Raw genomic sequence first — 6,007 nt, forward strand, 5'->3', positions numbered from 1 at the left:
GCATTATATATGGTGATTGAAAGTAGAAGCTCTTTGACTATGCTCACTTGTCAAGCTTGGCATCGTACAGGGATTCCTCTGGTTCTGGTAATTCACTTTGTTAAAGTACTCATTAACCTGATCGTTTCATTGCAAGATTCTAGAGGCTTACAGTTGCAAGAAAAGTATAAAGTCACTCTTGCATACATCAGGGTCTATAGTGTTCATGGCTCCAGAAGATCCTATACCAAGCAAGTATCAATATAACTCTTTCTATGTTTGGGACTAAAGCTGCAATGGTGGAACCCATTTTTCTGACTCTCCATTCTTTCCAAAGCTTCTTCTTCTGGGTTTGCTTTTTTCATGATGACTCCCTTGAGAATCCTGTTACTATACAGATTGTTTGAATCAATCATGATAACATTACAGTTTTCTTCAATTCTTTCCAAGCCATGTTTCAGGTAAATCCATTAAGAAACGGGAAAATGAAAATAGAGAAGACTTTATCCTAGTATGGATAACTCAGAGTGACAAAAGGATTTAATAAACAATTCTCTGCTAATCATTAGTCCTTTTGTAAAATAAATTTGTTTATTTTGAAAAGTTCTCAAGTAATTTTTTGTTTTGTTTATCGTTGATGCCATAAAACTGGGAAGTAAATAATTCTGTTGTGTTAGTACCCCAAAAAAAAAAAAAAAAAAAAAAAGAAAGTAAACAATTCTGTTGTGTTTCACATGTTTTGGGAATAAAAAATAAAAAAACTTCTAAATCCTTTTATGTTGATCCCTTGGATACTACTCATAGGCTTCAGCTTTTGTCAAGAGAAAGACTCAAGTAGAGCCTTCATTCCTTTAAAATTAAAGCAAATCACCCCAAAAGAGTAATTAATCACTTTATCCTGTGTATGACCTATTGCCTCAAAAAATTTTCCTTGATGTAGAAGAAGCATCTAATCCATCTTGGGCTTGTCATGGTATCATTCATGTAAGAAAGTCTAATCTATTCCACGCGATGCTCACAAGCACCAATGTTTACTCCTTGGAAGCCTTCTTAATTCATTCCTTTTCTCCCACAAATTGAATTTGTGATGCTTTGATTCTTCATAAGGAGGAGATATTTTTGAAAATGGTGCTTATCTGCAATATTCAAGTCATATATTATTAACATGATAAAGACCCCAAATGCCAAAATAAACTAAGAAGAATTAAAAAGAACCAAGGGATGTACTATTAGCTACTAGAAACAATGCTTTACGATGCTTTCCTAACTCGTATGCTTCGTAAATTAAAAATAGAATGACAACTAAGAACCATATATTGAAGTTTGGACAAAAAATGATTGCCAAGACAAAAATGCCACTAAAGAGGAAAGATCCTATTAGAAGCACCGGCCAAATAAAAAGTATAGTGCCATTTAAGTAAAATATAAGCTAGCTTGTTATTTTTTTTTGGTCAAAAGTTTAAACATTTCATTCATAATTGAAATAAAACACAGACACTAACACCGAACAAAAGGAAAAAAACAAGAACTAAGGGATGGGCCGAGCCCAATAAACCCTCAGAAACCTGGTTGTGACAACCATAGAGTTAGAAAAACATAATGGATATGATAAACATAACCACCACCACCGCTTGCAGAGACACACCACAAAGGCGGACACCGACGCAGACATAACCACGCCCCAAGGGCTTACATACCACACGCCTCAAAGGCGAAAACTGAGCACGCCACAAGGGCTGACAAACCACACGCCCCAAGGGCTTACATTCCACATGCCTCATAGGCAAAGATAGAACACACCACAAGGGTAGACAAACCACACGCCACAAGGGCCACAACAGCGCACGCCACAAAGGCGAAGACAAAACACGCTACAAAGGTGCCAACTCAGTTGTTGAGGCAAAAAGCACCCGATCTTGTCTCCGAACTCCCATCTTGAAACCGCAACCTAGAATACCACCAGCAGCAGAAAACGAACCGAAAAAAACTCCAAAATTGTAGAAAACTCGCCCAAGACTTGCATCAACCATCCTGTCTGCTCTCTTTTCTTTTCTTTTTTCTTTTTTTCTTTTTTTCTTTTATAATCTAAAGCTTTGAATCAAAGGAGTGAAAAGAAGTCTACTAAGAATAAAATGAAAACCGAGAATCGGTCACGGGAGAGAGGGAGATGGAGAAGACAGAAACAGGGAAAATAGGGAAAGAGAGAGTCGGAGAGAGCATAAAAACAGAGAAAGAGAGAGTCGGAGAGAATAGAAAAATAGAGAAAGAGAGAGTCGGAGAGAGGGAGGGGAGCGCAGGTGAAAAAAACAACTAGAAAAAAAAAGGGGTCGAATAGAACAAAAACCAGAGAAAGAGAGAGTCGGAGAGAGGGAACGGAATAACAATGAACAAAAGAAAAAACCTAGAAAACACAGAGAGGCGGAGAGAGGGAGAGGAGGCCAGGAGGGGAAGAGAGATGAAATGAAAGGAGGTTCACCTCAAAAAGTTGTGGTGGTGGACGGAGGCTTCAGATCGCTAGGGTTTTTTGAGCGGAAGGAGTTTGACGACCCTAAGGGTGACTCTGTTTGGAGTTGAGAGATAGAGAGAGAGGCTAGCTTGTTCAAACCTCCATTGATTGTTCCTGTTTTCTGTAGATCCTGATAGAGACAAGAAAAAGGAAAACTAGTGATAGAGCAGTTATGATTCTTCAAAATTTGACAAACAAAAAGCAAACTCAAAAAAGTTTTTGAATACATAAGGAATGTGAAATAAATTTGTGGAGTCGGTGGAGAAACTACCATTGGTTGAAGACTTTAGTAAATAAATTGTCAGCCAATATGACAAGTGGCATGTTAGTATGATTAGTTAAGGAAGAAAACAAATTAGGCTTACCAATCATATGGAGAGAAACACATCCAATCAATAATTTATAGTGGAGAGTGACACCCCAATCAATAATCTTTTCACATTTTCCAAGTAATTCCATCAGAAATCTATCGAAAATTGGTTACAATCTCTAGTCATTGAGGTGTTTCTATTATTGAAATGTTCTCCCTTGGCTAGAGGAGCCTTTGCTCCCTCTTTGAGTGGTGTCTGGTTTTCTTTCTTACTGCTTCAGCAAACTCTTGCCGTTTGTGGTTAATGGCCACTGAAGCATCGAGCTCAGAACCACCTCCACATCCACCTAATGACTTAGATGTGGCTAACGTTTTCTCCCTAGATCATCTTAGAGGAAACGCTTCCTTCCTGTTGGTTGGAATAGTCATAGTGTCTAGACCTTTGTCGTCAACAAGCTGTTAGTGAAGCTCTAGTGGCTGCTTGGAACCTGAAGAAGGAAGTACAGATAACACCCATGACGGACCGTCTTTTTATCTTTCACTTTGAACATCCTTTGGATCTCCATGACGTATTGGAAGGAGGCTCATGGTTTGTTAATGGAAATCTGTTAACTCTAGAACCTAGGAATGCATGAGTGGGCTTTCGCTTCTGTTGATTTTTAGGTTCACCTTACTAGGATACCATATGATCTGTTACTCCTGGAGCTGGGGCTTCCAACTCTATACTTGAGTGGGTAAACCAAGTTGTGAGATGGTTATACGCCCTTCAAAGTTTGGAGCTGCTGGCTACATCAGATGTAGGGTTTTGGTGGATATTCGTCTTCCCTTGAAGAAGGAGCTTTAGATTCATAAGGAGGATGGCCCCCTGTTGTAGTTTCTACTATGCATGAATGGCTACCTCTTTTTTATTTCTTCTATGTCATAATTGGGCACGAAAAGCAGCATTGTGATGTCTGGTTTCAAGCTATGACTGATCATCAGCTGGAGCATTGGTGTCCGAAACCAAACTGTTGTCGGTATGCTCCTAGGGTTTCTTGGGATCCCTCAATGTTTGGATTAGAGCGATCAACCACACACAATTGAATAGAAACAAGAAAGAAGAAGACATGGCTGTTACCCTGGTTTACCTCAGTGTGAGGCTACATCGAGCATTAGGTTTTTCACTATATTCAATGTTTTGTTACAAGGAATCAATGTTTTGTTACAAGGAATATAACTATATATATATACACACTTAGAAACCCTAAGCTACAACTATTCATGGGAAAAGCCCAAATTGTAAAGAAACTTCGAGGCCCACAAAAAGCATGGGCTCTTTACAGGTTATGGGGGCGTTGCCCCCACACCCTTGCCGGGCGGCCTCCTTGAACCCATGCCCGATGAGTAGGACCCCGTGTTTGTCAGCAACACAATGTCAAGCATGAGCCATAATCAAAACTCAATGCGATCAATTCCACCAAACCTTTATGTTCTGGAGATGGCGAAACAAGTTGATGCCGGTATCCTTGGGTGCTGCAAATTCTAGTAAACTTGGTATAGGTATGCACCACGTCCCGACTCCTGTCACCCTGTCTGGTAATTCTAGTACAAATTACGTGTCATGCCCATGATTCTATCGTTACACCTCATTGACCATCTTTGAGTATTCCTGCCTCTGCTACGTGTGTTGTGGAAGACTCTCTGGTCCCTCCACTAGCGTAGTGCCTTATCTGCCCCCTAGGTCATCCTTATTGGATCAAGTGCCCCCGCCCCCTACCATGACTACTCACCCAGTGGCTCCTGAGAAGTGAGAACTCCAGTTTGGTCCAGCTGTCTCTTCATGAGCAAATCATGGCATTGCCTAAACCTCGTGCCATGTTACTTAACCTTCTTCCTTATAACCTGGGATTTCATCAAACCCTCAATCACTTGTTCTCTCTTGTCCATTCTAATCTTCCTACAACCTCTCAGTCTATCCTTGTTCCTTACTCTCTGCCATTTTCCTAGTCTGGTCCCCACCTGATTATAGCTCCTTGGAGTCCCTTGTCTTCTACCATTGTTTCATCCTTATGCCTTTTGTAAAATACCTTGGACTCTTGTGTTGCCCTAGGATCACTGTCATGTTGGCGCAGCAGGGTGATGGTGTAACCACTCACAAACAGTGTATATATGTAGTTCTCTCAAGAAGGATGTTTTTGGAAAAACAAACACCACATAAATCACTTTTCTAAAATAGGAAGCTTACAAAAACGTGCTACAGCACTTTTCTTTCTCTTCACTCTATTCTTTTCACTTCTCTCTCCTCACCTTTAATGGCTGCCCTTTATGCTTTCTCTCTCCACTCTTTTCTGGTCACGTATGAAGGTGTTTCAACACCTTTATCTCTCTTACTCTCTTTCTCTCCTTCTCTCCTTGCACTAACTCTCTTTCTTCTTTTCTTTTCTCTTATTTTTCTTATGCACAGCAGCAATTCTATTTATAAGAATCTTAACCGATTGTTTTACTTCAATCTGAACCGACTCCAATTACCGCCTCTTCTGAAACCGCCTCTTTCTTTCTCTTGAGAATTCTGCAACATTCTAGTATCTTCATCAAGCTTCTGCAAGCTTCTGAACCGACTCTGAAGTTTCCTCAAGCTTCTACCGACTTCTTCAGCCGCCTCTGCATCTTCTACCAGCTTCTGCATCCTTCTACAATCTTCTTTGAGTCTTACCGACCTTCCTGAGTTTGCCGACCTGCAAGTCGGTGTTTGAACTTCAACACTCCCCCTCAAACTCGACTTGTCATGCCGAGTTGTGCTTTTAATCTCTTGAACACTTCAGTCTTGAGTGGCTTTGTAAAAATGTCTGCAATTTGATCTTCAGTTTGACAGTATGCCAGGTTCACATTGTTGTCTTTCACATGCTGTCGTATAAAGTGGTACTTTGTGTCAATGTGCTTGGTTCTGCTGTGGGCCACTGGATTCTTCGTGAGAGAGAGCGCTGACTTGTTGTCAATATATATGGTTGTAGGATCCTTTTGTGGATGATGCATCTCTTGCATAAGATTCCTCAACCATATTGCTTGGCACGTACATAATGCTGCTGCAATATATTCTGCTTCACATGATGAAAGTGCTACAGTTGATTGCTTCTTTGATGACCATGAAACTGCTGCAGATCCAATAAGAAACACATACCCTGAAGTACTTTTTCCTGTATCTAGGTCTCCCCCATAATCACTGTCGGTGTAAC

This window comes from Hakea prostrata, chromosome 10 (assembly GCF_041222555.1).
Source record: "Hakea prostrata isolate BN-2017 chromosome 10, UWA_Hpros_2, whole genome shotgun sequence".
Lineage (NCBI taxonomy): Eukaryota > Viridiplantae > Streptophyta > Magnoliopsida > Proteales > Proteaceae > Hakea > Hakea prostrata.